Source organism: Schistocerca piceifrons, chromosome 1, assembly GCF_021461385.2.
Source record: "Schistocerca piceifrons isolate TAMUIC-IGC-003096 chromosome 1, iqSchPice1.1, whole genome shotgun sequence".
Taxonomy (NCBI): Eukaryota; Metazoa; Arthropoda; class Insecta; order Orthoptera; family Acrididae; genus Schistocerca; species Schistocerca piceifrons.
In genome coordinates this window covers 1,000,682,246-1,000,697,546 of record NC_060138.1, presented here as the reverse complement: position 1 = coordinate 1,000,697,546, position 15,301 = coordinate 1,000,682,246, and the positions used below count along the sequence as shown (strand labels likewise).

General features: G+C 42.6%; 1 protein-coding gene across 1 annotated transcript in view; it reads right to left on the bottom strand.

Moving 5' to 3' along the window:
* Positions 1 to 15,301, bottom strand: part of LOC124798457 (probable E3 ubiquitin-protein ligase HECTD2) — a 348,122-nt gene that overhangs the window by 213,846 nt on the left and 118,975 nt on the right.

The window sequence follows — 15,301 nt, the reverse complement described above, 5'->3', positions numbered from 1 at the left end:
CCAACATTCCAGTTTCGTTTATCTCAGCCAACGTCAGTAGTATCGTTGGTGTGTGTCGTTACGTGCTGACGCGAACGTTTAAGTTCTACATCTACATCTACACTCATACTCCGCAAGCCACCTGACAGTGTGTGGCGGAGGGTACCTTGAGTACCTCTGTCGGTACCTTCTATTCCAGTCTCGTATTGTTCGTGGAAAGAAGGACTGTCGGTATGCCTCTGTGTGGGCTCTAATCTCTCTGATTTCATCCTCATGGTCTCTTCGCGAGATATACGTAGGAGGGAGCAATGTACTGCGTGACTCCTCGGTGAATGTATGTTCTCGAAACTTCAACAAAAGCCCGTACCGAGCTACTGAGCGTCTCTCCTGCAGAGTCTTCCACTAGAGTATATCTATCATCTCCGTAACGCTTTCTCGATTACTAAATGATCCTGTAACGAAACGCGCTGCTCTCCGTTGGATCTTCTCTATCTCTTCTATCAACCCTATCTGGTACGGATCCCACACTGCTGAGCAGTATTCAAGCAGTGGGCGAACAAGTGTACTGTAACCTACTTCCTTTGTTTTCGGATTGCATTTCCCTAGGATTCTTCCAATGAAACTCAGTCTGGCATCTGCTTTAACGACGATCAACTTTATATGATCATTCCATTTTAAATCTCTCCTAATGCGTACTCCCAGATAACTTATGGAATTAACTGCTTCCAGTTGCTGACCTGCTATATTGTAGCTAAATGATAAGGGATCTTTCTTTCTATGTATTCGCAGCACATTACACTTGTCTACATTGAGATTAAATTGCCATTCTCAAGCTTAGTTCATTTGTTCGTTTGTTTCGTTTTTGTCACTGTTAAAATGCTAACCATTGAAGAACGTGTGTTTTTAGTCGAACAAGTGTTCAAAGCTGGCGGTAAATACAACACTCCCACATCGCGATACTATGGGAGATTTGATTAACAGATTTCGAAGTACGGGTTTAGTGACAGATGCACCGAGAAGTGGTCGTCCTAGCGTTTTGTCTGATATTTCCGATAAAATGTCCATGAGTCCGAACAAGTCAGTAAGAAAACTCGCCCAGGAAATCTTTGTTAGTATCGGAACGGCCCACACAGTTGCAAGGAAAAAATTAGAACTTTCCCCATACAAAGCGACAGTTGTGCAAGAACGAAAAACACTGATCATGGCAAGAGACTGCATTATTGTCAATGGTTCAAAAATTTCGTTCAACAAAATGGAAGGGATATTCTTAATGAAACGTTTTTCATTGATGAGGCGTGGCTTCATTTATCCGGGTACATGAACTTGCAAAATTTGCGTGTGAGGAGTAATGCAAATCCACTGTGTATTCATGAGGAACTACTTCATTCTGTGAAAATAGGACTTTGAATTGCTATTTATAGACGTCAGATTGTGAGTCCCATATTTTTCTACGAAACAGTAAACGCACAACGATACTGCAGTGATATTCTGTACCCATTCATAAGAGAACTTGTGAACGGTTATTTTCAACAAGATGGTGCAACCGCGCTTACAGCTCGCGTTTCAATGTCACTGCTTGCCGATGTTTTTGGTGAGCGCATAAGTTCACAGGGACTTTGGCCTCCACGATCACCTGACCTGACACCACCTGAATTTTTCTTCTGGGGTGCAGCGAAACCGTCCAAAATCCATCGATGAATTGAAAACTGCAATATCCATTTTCACTGCTTCTGTTACAGAAGAAATGTTACAGCCTGTGTTTGGAAACATGATTAGACGAATTGAATTGTGTATTCAACAACAGGGGGGACACTTTCAACATTTAATGTGAAAACATGTAAGTAAAAATGAACATTCAATAAATTAATAACTTTTATTTCGGTATTTTCACTGCGGCATACGGCACGCACGGCTAACGATCATATGGCACTGCGGAGAGACTTTTTGAACACCCCGTACTTCCTCAGTTTCTCTCTCAATTCTAGTTTTAAGCATCTCGATATAGAATTGAGAACTTTAATACCTCGATAATACGCGCAGTCATCCTTGCTTCTCTTTTTAAATACGTTTCTGACCAACCCTTCTTTGAACCCGACAGAGATTTCCTCTCCACTAAGATAGGAATATTCAGTCAAGAATTTCGGTAGTGGAGAAAAGGTGAACCATCAGAATTCATTCGTCAAAGCCAACAGAGCCCGCACATTACAAATACCAATCACCAAACTCCGCCGCGCGTAGTGGCCGCGAGGTTAAGGGTGCCATGTCACGGATTGCGCGGCCCCTCCCACCGGAAGTTCGAGTCCTCCCTCGGGCATGGGTGTGTGTGTGTGTGTGTGTGTGTGTGTGTGTGTGTTTTGTTCTTAGCATAAGTTAGTGTAAGTAGTGTGTAAGTCTAGGGACCGACGACCTCAGCTGTTTGGTCCCTTAGGAATTCACACACATTTGAAAACTTCACCAAACTCCCTGGGTTAAATCGTTCAAATTTCCTTAAAAAGAGATGATTATGATATTGTGGAGAAATTACAGTGGTCCGTATACTGTCACTGCCTGAGTAACTTGTCATTTGAGAGCGTACAACAGTTGCTGCTTAACGTTCCAATAATACTAAGAATAACCATAAAAGTGCTCGTGCGAGATGAGCCAGTTTGGATGAATAGCCCTGAAATTTCAAAAGAGCATAGGGTTTCCTGTTTCTTCGATATCATGTGACATATTGTATCTGTAGTCAGTACTGACTGTGGTGACAGTGGATACTGCCGGCCTGAGTGGCCGAGCGGTTCTAGGCACTTCAGTCTGGAACCGCGCGACCGCCACGTCGCAGGTTCGAATCCTGCCTCAGGCATGGATGTGTGTGATGTCCTTAGGTTAGTTAGGTTTAAGTAGTTCTAAGTTATAGGGGACTGATGACCTCAAATGTTAAGTCCCATAGTGCTCAGAGCCATTTGAACCATCTGAACAGTGGATACTACATGGCGTGTCATTCCTACGACAGTTGCTGCGAAGAATTGATAGGTGTGAATATGGTCTATATTCGCTGAAACTGGTCACAGATAATATAATAAAATTGTGATGTAGACTGTATTATTCAGACAAGCTAAGCTTTCCGTCCTGTTAGTCAGGTATGAAGTTCAAGTTAGCGATTCGCATGCCGCATTTCAATGCGCTAGAGTCATCTTTCACTGTCTCCCTTTCTCTCATTGGTATACCTCTTCAAAATAACAGAACCCTCGCACTACAATTAACATGTGATCCTTACAATCAACAACACAAGACCAGGATACCTTAAGGATGTGACTACAGCTATACTGCAGGAATGACACGTCATACAATATCCGTTGCCACCATAGTGAGTACTTGAGTCGGATACATTATGTCACATGATATCCTGGAAACAAGAAAAACCCATGTTCTTTCAATTTTCTGGGCTATTCATCCAAATTGGCTCATCTCACCAAAGCACATTTATTATTATTATTATTATTGTGATTGTTAACATGTATTTATCGCATCATCATTCCGATCAATGGCACAGACAAGTCACTTGATAAACATGCCCGCCGTGTGGAAACGTTGTATAGAGAGAAACAGAAATATGTACTCTGTACATGTAGCTCACCTCTGTCTTAAGGTGCTACTTATGCTATCGAATTGTCAAGGGGGTTCACGTCACTTATATATTCTGCCCGCTATACACTCACTCCTGGGTGTATACCCGAAACAGGTTTCTGAGATATTGGAGTGCTGCACAAGAAGAGGAAGAAGATGAATAAGAAGAAGAAGAAGAACAAAAACAGCAATAAGGAAGAGGAGAAGGAGGAAGAGAAGCAAGGACAAGAATTGAGGTACGAATAGAAAAAAACGAAAGATAATGAAGTTAGAAAAGTTGGTTGCTCAGTGTGTGGTAACAACTGCAGAAAAAATAAATAAAAGTAGAGTACGAAACAGGGACTGAGAGAACGGATACACGAGTGAGCAGGCTCGTATCATTAAGTACGTATTCCATATTGCAATGCAAAGTAAGAAACTTCCTAAGTTATCTCTTAGGATGAGGGTAAGAAATGATGACAAATGTTTACCCGCCATTAATGAGCATTCTAACTAGAACCATAAACAAACTAAAGTGAAATTTAAAGAAAGTAATTTTTATGTAACACCAAGAGCTGCTGATAAAACTCTTAGTTCACATCAGTTTCGATCAAAACGATAATCATCTGGCAATATAAAATTGTTATTGCAGTTTGTACGTTAGTGACTCATAAAAATGACTTTCTTTAAATATTTGCGCGATATTCTTATCACTACGAACGCCATTGCAAGTTGTTTTCCCCACAATGAAGTGTGAAATATATCATGCTATATACATAAGAGTTTTTACTCTGCTGAAGCTCGTTGTACGAATTTAGCTAATTGAATAAAACAACTGCTGACAAGGAAAATGGCTTCTTTCAAGAAATTCGTGTTGACTGTGGACTCGTACTACGCGACCACGATATTACTGCACTTGGCCTCCCGTGGCCGCTATCGCAAACATGCGGTGACGTCACAGTAAACAAGTACAGCGGTGACGAAGGAAAACACATCGCACTGTGAATGCTTTCAGGTCAGCTGTGAATATAATATCAAGTCCTTCATCGCGTCCTGGTGGAACGTCACGATAAAAACTCTCGATAAGCTGATCGAAGCGCCTACACTCCAAGGTGCAGTAATATCGTGGTCGAGTAATACTTACAAAGCACAGCTGACATGTATTTTTGTAAACAACTTCTTAAAACTCTTCACTGTCTGGTGATGCAGTAAAAAAAGTGTGTGAAATCTTTTGGGACTTAACTGCTAACGTCATCAGTCCCTAAGCTTACACACTACTTAACCTAAATTATCCTAAGGACAAACACAGACACACACACACCCATGCCGAGGGAGGAGTCGAACCTCCGCCGGTACCAGCCGCACAGTCTATGACTGCAGCGACTTGGTAATATAGTAAACACAGTATGAACCCATCTTTTTTTCTTTTTCTCTTTTTTTAAAAAAAAATAAGACGGCCACGGCGGACTGAAACGCGAATTGAGAAGACACTGTCGGCGCTACGCAGCTCCATTGCTGCTATTAGATGGCATCCCTGCCGTAACTGACCCTCTCCTATTTCATAGCTGGCGCTTCTTCGTGACTGCACAGTGTATTTCCGTCACTTGCCAGTACGCCGCAACTGCTCTGCTCGCGGGCAAGAACCTGAGCAGCCGCAAGTGCTCACACTCAAAATCTGAGATTTGCTAATTTTCTATCCTGCGTGACGCATACAAACTGTCTATCGTCACTTGTCCGGTGGGAACGCCGAACCCCAGGTAAACTAACATACGTTCCCGTAAGTCCGCAACGGACTGAGTTCACGAAGTCAACGAAGCACTAACAAGTCCGGGACGTAGCAAAGCTGGTGTAGAAATACAAAGTTCGAGATCAACCGAGACCGAAAACAGACTAAGTCAACTTGGCTGTGCAGTGGCGCGATACGAACAGCAACAAAGCACAGCAAGGATTGAGTGTACTGTGAACCCGGGCCACAAGATCAACGGCGAAAAGTCGCCACCGGATGGCGCCACCAACCGCGCATTTCTCGGTGGTGGCTCCCCTTCCACGACGGAGACTCTCAGCCGCCGCTCGTAGTCTTACAAAGGGAGCTCAAGACGTTGGGATCACAGATTTACTTCAGACTTTGTACAACTTTGGCAACGGCCTTGTCGTAGTGGAGACACCGGTTTCCGTGAGATCACTGACGTTAAGCGATGTCGGGCGTGGCCGGCACTTGGATGGGTGACCATCCAGGCCGCCATGCACTGTTGCCATTTTCGGGGTGCACTGAGCCTCGTGATGCCATTTGAGGAGGTGCTCGACCGAATACCAGAGGCTCCAGTCAAATAAAACCATCGTAACGACCGGGAGAGCGGTGTGCTGACCACACGCCCCTCCTATCAGCATACTCAACTGAGGAAGACACGGCGGTCGGATGGTCCAGATGGACCACTTGTGACCTGAAGACGGAGTGCTTTTGTACACTTTTAGTATGTTATTAAAACAACATAGCGTGCAAATAGTAAGGTGCACTACTCTGGTAATTCCAAGAAAATCGCAACAGAAGTTTGGTTGGTTGTTTTGGGGAAGGAGACCAGACAGCGAGGTCATCAGTCTCATCGCATTAGGGAAGGACGGGGAAGGAAGTCGGCCGTGCCCTTTGAAAGGAGCCATCCCGGCATTTGCTTGGCGCGATTTAGGGAAATCACGGAAAACCTAAATCAGGATGGCCGGACGCGGGATTGAACCGTCGTCCTCCCGAATGCGCGTCCAGTGTCTAACCACTGCGCCACCTCGCTCGGTAACAGAAGTTTCAAGCGTCTATTATGTGGCTTACGTATCTGTACGTAGAGGCCGCACATGGTGGTCAAGTGGACGCCGGAATGGTAACTCAGAGTGTTCGATAAGAGGGTTAGCTGCCATCTGTAATAAAAAAAAATTGAGTGAATGGATCAACGATGAACTTGAACGGATGCCATAGGACGTCCGTCCTGAACAAATGCAACGAACATTATGAGATAAAAAAGACTGGTTAGCGTTCGAGTTTCGTAAGACGAACTTGTGTTAGGCGACTGTCCGACTCTTGCTCAAACTTAATTATTAATCTATTTTTTTCATCACTGCTCATATTATTTAATTTATATGACATTTGAGAGATAGCCGGCCGGTGTGGCCGAGCGGTTCTAGCCACTTCAGTCTGGAACAGCGCGACGGTCGCAGGCTCGAATCCTGCCTCGGGCATGGATGAGTGACATGTCCTTAGGTTAGTTAGGTTTAAGTAGTTCTAAGTTCTATGAACTGTAGATTAAAACTGAAGAAACTGCAAAAAGGTGGGAATTTAAGGAGATGGGATCTGGATAAACTGCAAAATGACTAAGCAGGGATGGCTAGAGGACAAATGTAAGGATGTAGAGGCTTATCTCACTAGGGGTAAGATAGATACTGCCTACAGGAAAATTAAAGAGACCTTTGGAGAAAAGAGAGTCACTTGTATGAATATCAAGAGCTCAGATGGTAACCCAGTTCTAAGCAAAGAAGGGAAGGCAGAAAGATGGAAGGAGTATATAGAGGGTCTATACAAGGGCGATGTACTTGAGGACAATATTATGGAAATGGAAGAGGATGTAGATGAAGATGAAATGGGAGATACGATACTGCGTGAAGAGTTTGACATAGCACTGAAAGACCTCAGTCGAAATAAGGCTCCGGGAGTAGACAACATTCCATTGGAACTACTGATGGCCTTGGGAGAGCCAGTCCTGACAAAACTCTACCATCTGGTGAGCAAGATGTATGAGACAGGTGAAATACCCTCAGACTTCAAGAAGAATATAATAAATCGAATCCCAAAGAAAGCAGGTGTTGACAGATGTGAAAATTATCGAACTATCAGTTTAATAAGCCACAGCTGCAAAATACTAACACGATTTTTTTACAGACGAATGGAAAGAATGGTAGAAGCCGACCTCGGGGAAGATCAGTTTGGATTCCGTAGAAATGCTGGAACACGTGAGGCAATACTGACCTTACGACTTATCTTAGAAGCTAGATTAAGGAAAGGCAAAGCTACGTTTCTAGCATTTGTAGACTTAGAGAAAGCTTTTGACAGTGTTGACTGGAATACTCTCTTTGAAATTCTAAAGGTGGCAGGGTTAAAATACAGGGAGCGAAAGGCTATTTACAATTTGTACAGAAACCAGATGGCAGTTATAAGAGTCGAGGGGCATGAAAGGGAAGCAGCGGTGGGGAAGGGAGTGAGACAGGGTTGTAGCCTGTCCCCGATGTTATTCAATCTGTATGTTGAGCAAGCAGTGAAGGAAACAAAATAAAAATTCGGAGTAGGTATTAAAGTCCATGGAGAAGAAATAAAAACGTTGAGGTTCGCCGATGACACTGTAATTCTGTCAGAGACAGCAAAGGACTTGGAAGAGCAGTTGAACGGAATGGACAGTGTCTTGAAAGGAGGATATAAGATGAAGATCAACAAAAGTAAACGAGGATAATGGAATGTAGTCGAATTAAGTCGGGTGATGCTGAGGGAATTAGATTAGGAAATGAGACACTTAAAGTAGTAAAGGAGTTTTGCTATTTTGGGAGCAAAATAACTGATGATGGTCGAAGTAGAGAGGATATAAAATGTAGACTGGCAATGGCAAGGAAAGCATTCCTGAAGAAGAGAAATTTGTTAACATGGAGTATAGATTTAAGTGTCAGGAAGTCGTTTCTGAAAGTATTTGTATGGAGTGTAGCGATATATGGAAGTGAAACATGGACGATAAATAGTTTGGACATGAAGAGAATAGAAGCTTTCGAAATGTGGTGCTACAGAAGAGTGCTGAAGATTAGATGGGTAGATCACATAACTAATGAGGGGGTATTGAATAGAATTGGGGAGAAGAGGAGTTTGTGGCACAACTTGACAAGAAGAATACGATGAAAGAAAAAACGTGTGTACTTGCATGATGTTGCAGTTTAAATTTTCCATATCCCTTTACCAAATACCATTCTGCAACGTGTGATGTTGAGAGCACATCTGACGAATAATTGTACATTACTCTTGTGGTCTGGCACACTGTGACTTAATATACTACTGATTGTGAATAACGTCATTCGCATCGTTATTTATGCAGGTTTGACTTGGTCATTCCGAGCCTGTCTCTCGCCTTGAAAATTTAGTAACAAGCAGTAAATTGTAAAATAACATATGAAATTCACTACAAATTCGTGAAAATGCATGCAGGTTATTTCATTATATTACGTGAATGAGATTTTCACTCTGCAGCGGAGTGTGCGCTGATATGAAACTTCCTGGCAGATTAAAACTGTGTGCCGGACAGACACTCGAACTCGGGACCTTTGCCTTTCGCGGGCAAGTGCTCTACCAACTGAGCTACCCAAGCAAGACTCACGCCCCGTCCTCACAGGTTTACTTCTGCCAGTACCTCGTCTCCTACCTTCCAAACTTCACAGAAGCTCTCGTGCGAACCTTGCAGAACTAGCACTCCTGAAAGAAAGGATAGGAGACGAGGTACTGGCAGAAGTAAAGCTTTGACGACGGCAAAGGTCCCGAGTTCGAGTCTTGGTCCGGCACACAGTTTTAATCTGGCAGGAAGTTCCATTATATTACCTCTCAAATATCATATAAATTAAATAATGTGACCAGTAACGAAAAAATATAGATTAAAGCACAAGCGTTAGCGAGATTTGAACCGTCGCCTCGAACACGACCTTCTTGCGTAGCGCGAACGCTAACCATTTCGTTTTCATAGGGTAAAGGAATATAAGGAATGGTCTCGGGGGAAAAGTTGGCAGGGGTCATTGTACGAGGCCTCGCCACAATGTCTCCGTCGCCAAACACGAACATATGCAAGGAGTAAATGGTCACAGGAGAATATTCATTTATTCACTGACAAAAAATAAATACGCCTTTTCCATGATTTGTCTCTGAAAAAAAAAGAAAAACACACACAAAGACACACTTCTGTAACAAGCACATGCGGTCGATACTCGACGGTCGCTGCCGCCTCATTTCCATGGCGTGGTTAGTTGGTTGATTTGGGAAAGGGGACCAATCAGCGAGGTCATCGGTCCCAACGGATTAGGGGAGGACAGGGAAGGATGTCGGCTGTACCCTTCCCAAGGAACCATCCCGGCATCTGCCTGAAGCAATTTAGTGAAATCACGGAAAGCCTAAATCAGGACGGCCGGACGCGGGTTTGAACCTTCGTCGTCCAGAAGGCGTACTCAGTGCGCTATCCACAGCACCACCTCGGCCGGTCTTCTCATAATGTCGTGCAGGTACCGTTATCTGCTCATCTCCTTGTGTGAATGTATCAAATTTATCTCCTGCGTTGAATAATCCAGCTACGGGGCGGATCGTGAAAGATGCGCCGTAAGAAGTCCGAGAAGTATTGACTGTACTTAGGGTCTTCACAACAGCACAGTGACGATCGTTTAAATAGTTCCAAAAATCCATGAGTCCTATGACAGAGTTGTGTTTCTTCATCAGGTAATAAACAGCGTCCGGGTAGAGGAGAGTGTGGGAGTCGACATAAGCGGGCGACATCCTTAAAAAGAGAGCCAAAATTTGACGCACAAAATACCAGATCTCTTCCTCCGGCCCACAATGTAGCCGGTGTTCGTCTACATCTACAGCTACATCCATACTCCGCAAGCCACCTGACGGTGTGTGGCGGAGGGTACCCTGAGTACCTCTATCGGTTCTCCCTTCTATTCCAGTCTCGTATTGTTCGTGGAAAGAAGGATTGTCGGTATGCTTCTGTGTGGGCTCTAATCTCTCTGATTTTATCCTCATGGTCTCTTCGCGAGATATACGTAGGAGGGAGCAATATACTGCTTGACTCTTCGGTGAAGGCATGTTCTAGAAACTTTAACAAAAGCCCGTACCGAGCTACTGAGCGTCTCTCCTGCAGAGTCTTCCACTGGAGTTTATCTGTCATCTCCGTAACGCTTTCGCGATTACTAAATGATCCTGTAACGAAGCGCGCTGCTCTCCGTTGGATCTTCTCTATCTCTCCTATCAACCATATCTGGTCCGGATCCCAAACTGCTGAGCAGTATTCAAGCAGTGGGCGAACAAGCCTACTGTAACCTACTTCCTTTGTTTTCGGATTGCATTTCCTTAGGATTCTTCCAATGAATCTCAGTCTGGCATCTGCTTTACCGACGATCAACTTTATATAATCATTCCATTTTAAATCTCTCCTAATGCGTACTCCCAGATAATTATGGAATTAACTGCTTCCAGTTGCTGACCTGCTATTTTGTAGCTAAATGATAAGGGATCTATCTTTCTATGTATTCGCAGAACATTACACTTGTCGACATTGAGATTCAATTGCCATTCCCTGCACCATGCGTCAATTCGCTGCAGATCCTCCTGCATTTCAGTACAATTTTCCATTGTTACAACCTCTCGATACACCACAGCATCATCTGCAAAAAGCCTCAGTGAACTTCCGATGTCATCCACCAGGTCATTTACGTATATTGTGAATAGCAACGGTCCTATGACACTCCCCTGCGGCACACCTGAAATCACTCTTACTTCGGATGACTTCTCTCCATTGAGAATGACATGCTGCGTTCTGTTATCTAGGAACTCCTCAATGCAATCAAACAGTTGGTCTGATAGTCCATATGCTCTTACTTTGTTCATTAAACGACTGTGGGGAACTGTATCGAACGCCTTGCGGAAGTCAAGAAACACGGCATCTACCTGTGAACCCGTGTCTATGGCCCTCTGAGTCTCCTGGACGAATAGCGCGAGCTGGGTTTCACATGACCGTCTTTTTCGAAACCCATGCTGATTCCTACAGAGTAGATGTCTCTCCTGGACGAATAGCGCGAGCTGGGTTTCACATGACCGTCTTTTTCGAAACCCATGCTGATTCCTACAGAGTAGATGTCTAGTCTCTAGAAAAGTCATTATACTCGAACATAATACGTGATCCAAAATTCTACAACTGATCGACGTTAGAGATATAGGTCTATAGTTCTGCACATCTGTTCGACGCCCCTTCTTGAAAACGGGGATGACCTGTGCCCTTTTCCAATCCTTTGGAACGATACGCTCTTCTAGAGACCTACGGTACACCGCTGCAAGAAGGGGGGCAAGTTCCTTCGCGTACTCTGTGTAAAATCGAACTGGTATCCCATCAGGTCCAGCGGCCTTTCCTCTTTTGAGCGATTTTAATTGTTTCTCTATCGCTCTTTCGTCTATTTCGATATCTACCATTTTGTCATCTGTGCGACAATCTAGAGAAGGAACTACTGTGCAGTCTTCCTCTGCGACACAACTTTGGAAAAAGACATTTAGTATTTCGGCCTTTAGTCTGTCATCCTCTGTTTCAGTACCATTTTGCTCACAGAGTGTCTGGACATTTTGTTTTGATCCACCTACCGCTTTGACATAAGACCAAAATTTCTTAGGATTTTGTGCCAAGTCAGTACATAGAACTTTACTTTCGAATTCATTGAACGCCTCTCGCATACCCTCCTCACACTACATTTCGCTTCGCGTAATTTTTGTTTGTCTGCAAGGCTTTGGCTATGTTTATGTTTGCTGTGAAGTTCCCTTTGCTTCCGCAGCAGTTTTCTAACTCGGTGGTTGTACCACGGTGGCTCTTTTCCATCTCTTCCGATCTTGCTTGGCACATACTCATCTAACGCATAATGTACGATGGTTTTGAACTTTGTCCACTGATCCTCAACTCTATCTGTACTTGTGACGAAACTTTTGTGTTGAGCCGTCAAGTACTCTGAAATCTGCTTTTTGTCACTTTTGCTAAACAGAAAAATCTTCCTACCCTTTTTAATATTTCTATTTACGGCTGAAATCATCGATGCAGTAACCGCTTTATGATCGCTGATTCCCTCTTCTGCGTTAACTGTTTCAAATAGTTCGGGTCTGTTTGTCACTAGAAGGTCTAATATCTTATCGTCACGAGTCGGTTCTCTGTTTAACTGCTCAAGGTAGTTTTCAGACAAAGCACTTAAAAAAAATTTCACTGGATTCTTTGTCCCTGCCACCCGTTATGAACGTTTGAGTCTCCCAGTCTATATCCGGCAAATTAAAATCTCCACCCACAACTATAACATGGTGGGGAAATCTACTCGAAATATTTTCCAAATTATCCTTCAGGTGCTCAGCCACAGCAGCTGCTGAGCCAGGGGGCCTATAGAGACATCCAATTACCATGTCTGAGCCTGCTTTAACCGTGACCTTCACCCAAATCATTTCACATTTAGGATCTCCGTCAATTTCCTTTGATACTATTGCACTTCTTATCGCTATAAACACGCCTCCACCTTCACTGTCCAGCCTGTCTCTGCGGTATACATTCCAATCTGAGTTTAGGATTTCATTACTGTTTACGTCTGATTTCAGCCAACTTTCTGTCCCTAGTACTATATGGGACGTTGCAGTTCACACATAGAGGCGAATCCGCAAGATGCATCCTGTGGAGTCTCTCTCAAGTAATTTTTTTCTGTTCACAGTCAAGTACCAGATCGAACGTACGCCTGAATCTAGCGTTACCGCGTTGACAGTGCGCCATACTATGTTCCAGTGCGCTGTACGACACGTCAGTTCGACGATTTCTTACGACCAGAATCTTCGCACAGGTACATCCGTCACACAATGGAAGCGTAAAACTTCTTTTGCGATTTCCTCGGAAGTTCACCTTACTATTTGCACATTATGTTGTTTTAATTGCCTACTAAAAGTGTAAAAAGTCGGAAGTAAATCCGTGATCCCCCTTGTCAGTACCTCTGACATGTCCACGTCCATGCTAGGTGGAGAATTCGAATCGATGTTGGGTGTAAGAAGTAAGGCCTCCTGTAGCACAAAAAAGTTCTGCTGATGATGTCCGATGGTAAGCAACGTCGCCAGACCTTCAGTCGTGTGACAGTTGAATTGTGGGAACTCGTCTACGGAATCCGTCTCGAAACTTCAGACTCGCAGACGAATATTCACACATCGAGAACATTCGAAACCACTTTTGTGATTCTGAAACACTGTGCTTCCATGAAGTAGGTTGCCTGCTGCACTTTTTTCAGTGATCAATGCACTGATTATGCCAGAGGTGAGAAACAGACAAATGGTAAACTACCACTAAAGGCATGTTCACACACACGCTTTATTAGGACCCTTATCGATTCACAATTTGAAAATACCTCACATTATATCGTGTTACTACTTTTAGAAGTGAAGTACTAAGAAAAATACTTATTCAGGATTGTAACGTAAGAAATGCTCGAATTTATAAAAAAAATAATGCGCACTACTTGATAATTATTTGCTAACTAATTACTACCATGCTATACACTGTGGAAGTTACATAAAAGGAAGTCAAAGTAATGTTGTATTCGACACATTAATTCTCAAAAAAGACAAAAAAGAGTAAATGCTGTAACTGATAATAGAAACTGTTATTGGAGTTTAGCAATAAATGTTACATGATGTATAAAAAATATGTTTGAAACAAACGAAAAGTCTGGGATGTATTTGCTATGTTGATACAGAACCAATATGTGAACTATGACATTGGAGGACACGGTGGTGGGAAACGATAATTATACAAGATAACAAGTACGTCTAAAAAAAGAAACTTGAAGATTTCGCTTCTTTTTAGATAACTTATCGATGGCTAATGTTTCCCAAATCATCTCTGTTATTCTGTCTCTGTTCTCGGATACTAAATATGTGTTACTGAATATAATTTCTCACGTAATCGGAACTACGAATAATGAAGAAAGAAATAGTGAAGAACAATGTATTTCGCGAATAAACAAATTCGATGAGAGCAGAAATGCTTTTAGATGTTAAGATTTTCTGTTCTTTCGGTCGGCTGGATGACACACGATCTGGAAGTTCATGTCTCTCTCAATGGTGAAGTGCTTCGCCATGATAATCGTGTACTGCACTTCTGTGAATTTTAATGATGTACTGTATCAACGTTTATCTGGAACAACTTTAATTTTGTCTAATTATTTAAAAAAAATATTGACTTACGGACAGCTAGGTGAAGGGGAAACTGGAATCCCCTCTTAGCCCACAACAGTTAATAACACAACACGATTGAACTTGCTGTCCAGTTTAAAGCCGAGTCCCAAACAAACAATGCGACACAGCCAAAATCAAAACTAATTATAAAACAAACAAAAATATTTGAAAAGAGGCGAAATGTCGTCTGAAGTCATTTGTCCAAAAATATGGAAAAAATTTCGTTAGAGAAGCATTTGACGTGCCTTGGAATGATGCTAGAACATGTATAGCAGATGATGTCCTTACTGATAATTTAAAGTTCCACCAAAAAAATATCCTCTAGTGTTCTTTAAAATTTCAAAATTCTTACTCAAACTTTAAATTCTCAGTCGCCATCTGAATTACTGTACATGGTTTCATGCATCATTCATCGGCGTGTCAAGTGTTTCTCTAATATATTTTCTTTCTTTCTTTCTTTCTTACTCAAATCTGTTTCTGCAAAATTAGACCTGACCCTGGTCGTTTTAATACTTCATTTGTCCATTTTGCACTCATAGTTTAGTTATGAAAATTCCTACAAAAAATTTCATCAAACTACTATTTGAGTGTCTCTTAATTACACTGATTACTTTCAAGCAATTAATCCTTTTCTTGCAAAACCAAGATCTCACGCTTGTCGATTGGATACCTCATTGCCTATTTTCCACTATTGGCTATAAAAATTGGGACAAAAATCCATCGCGTAGT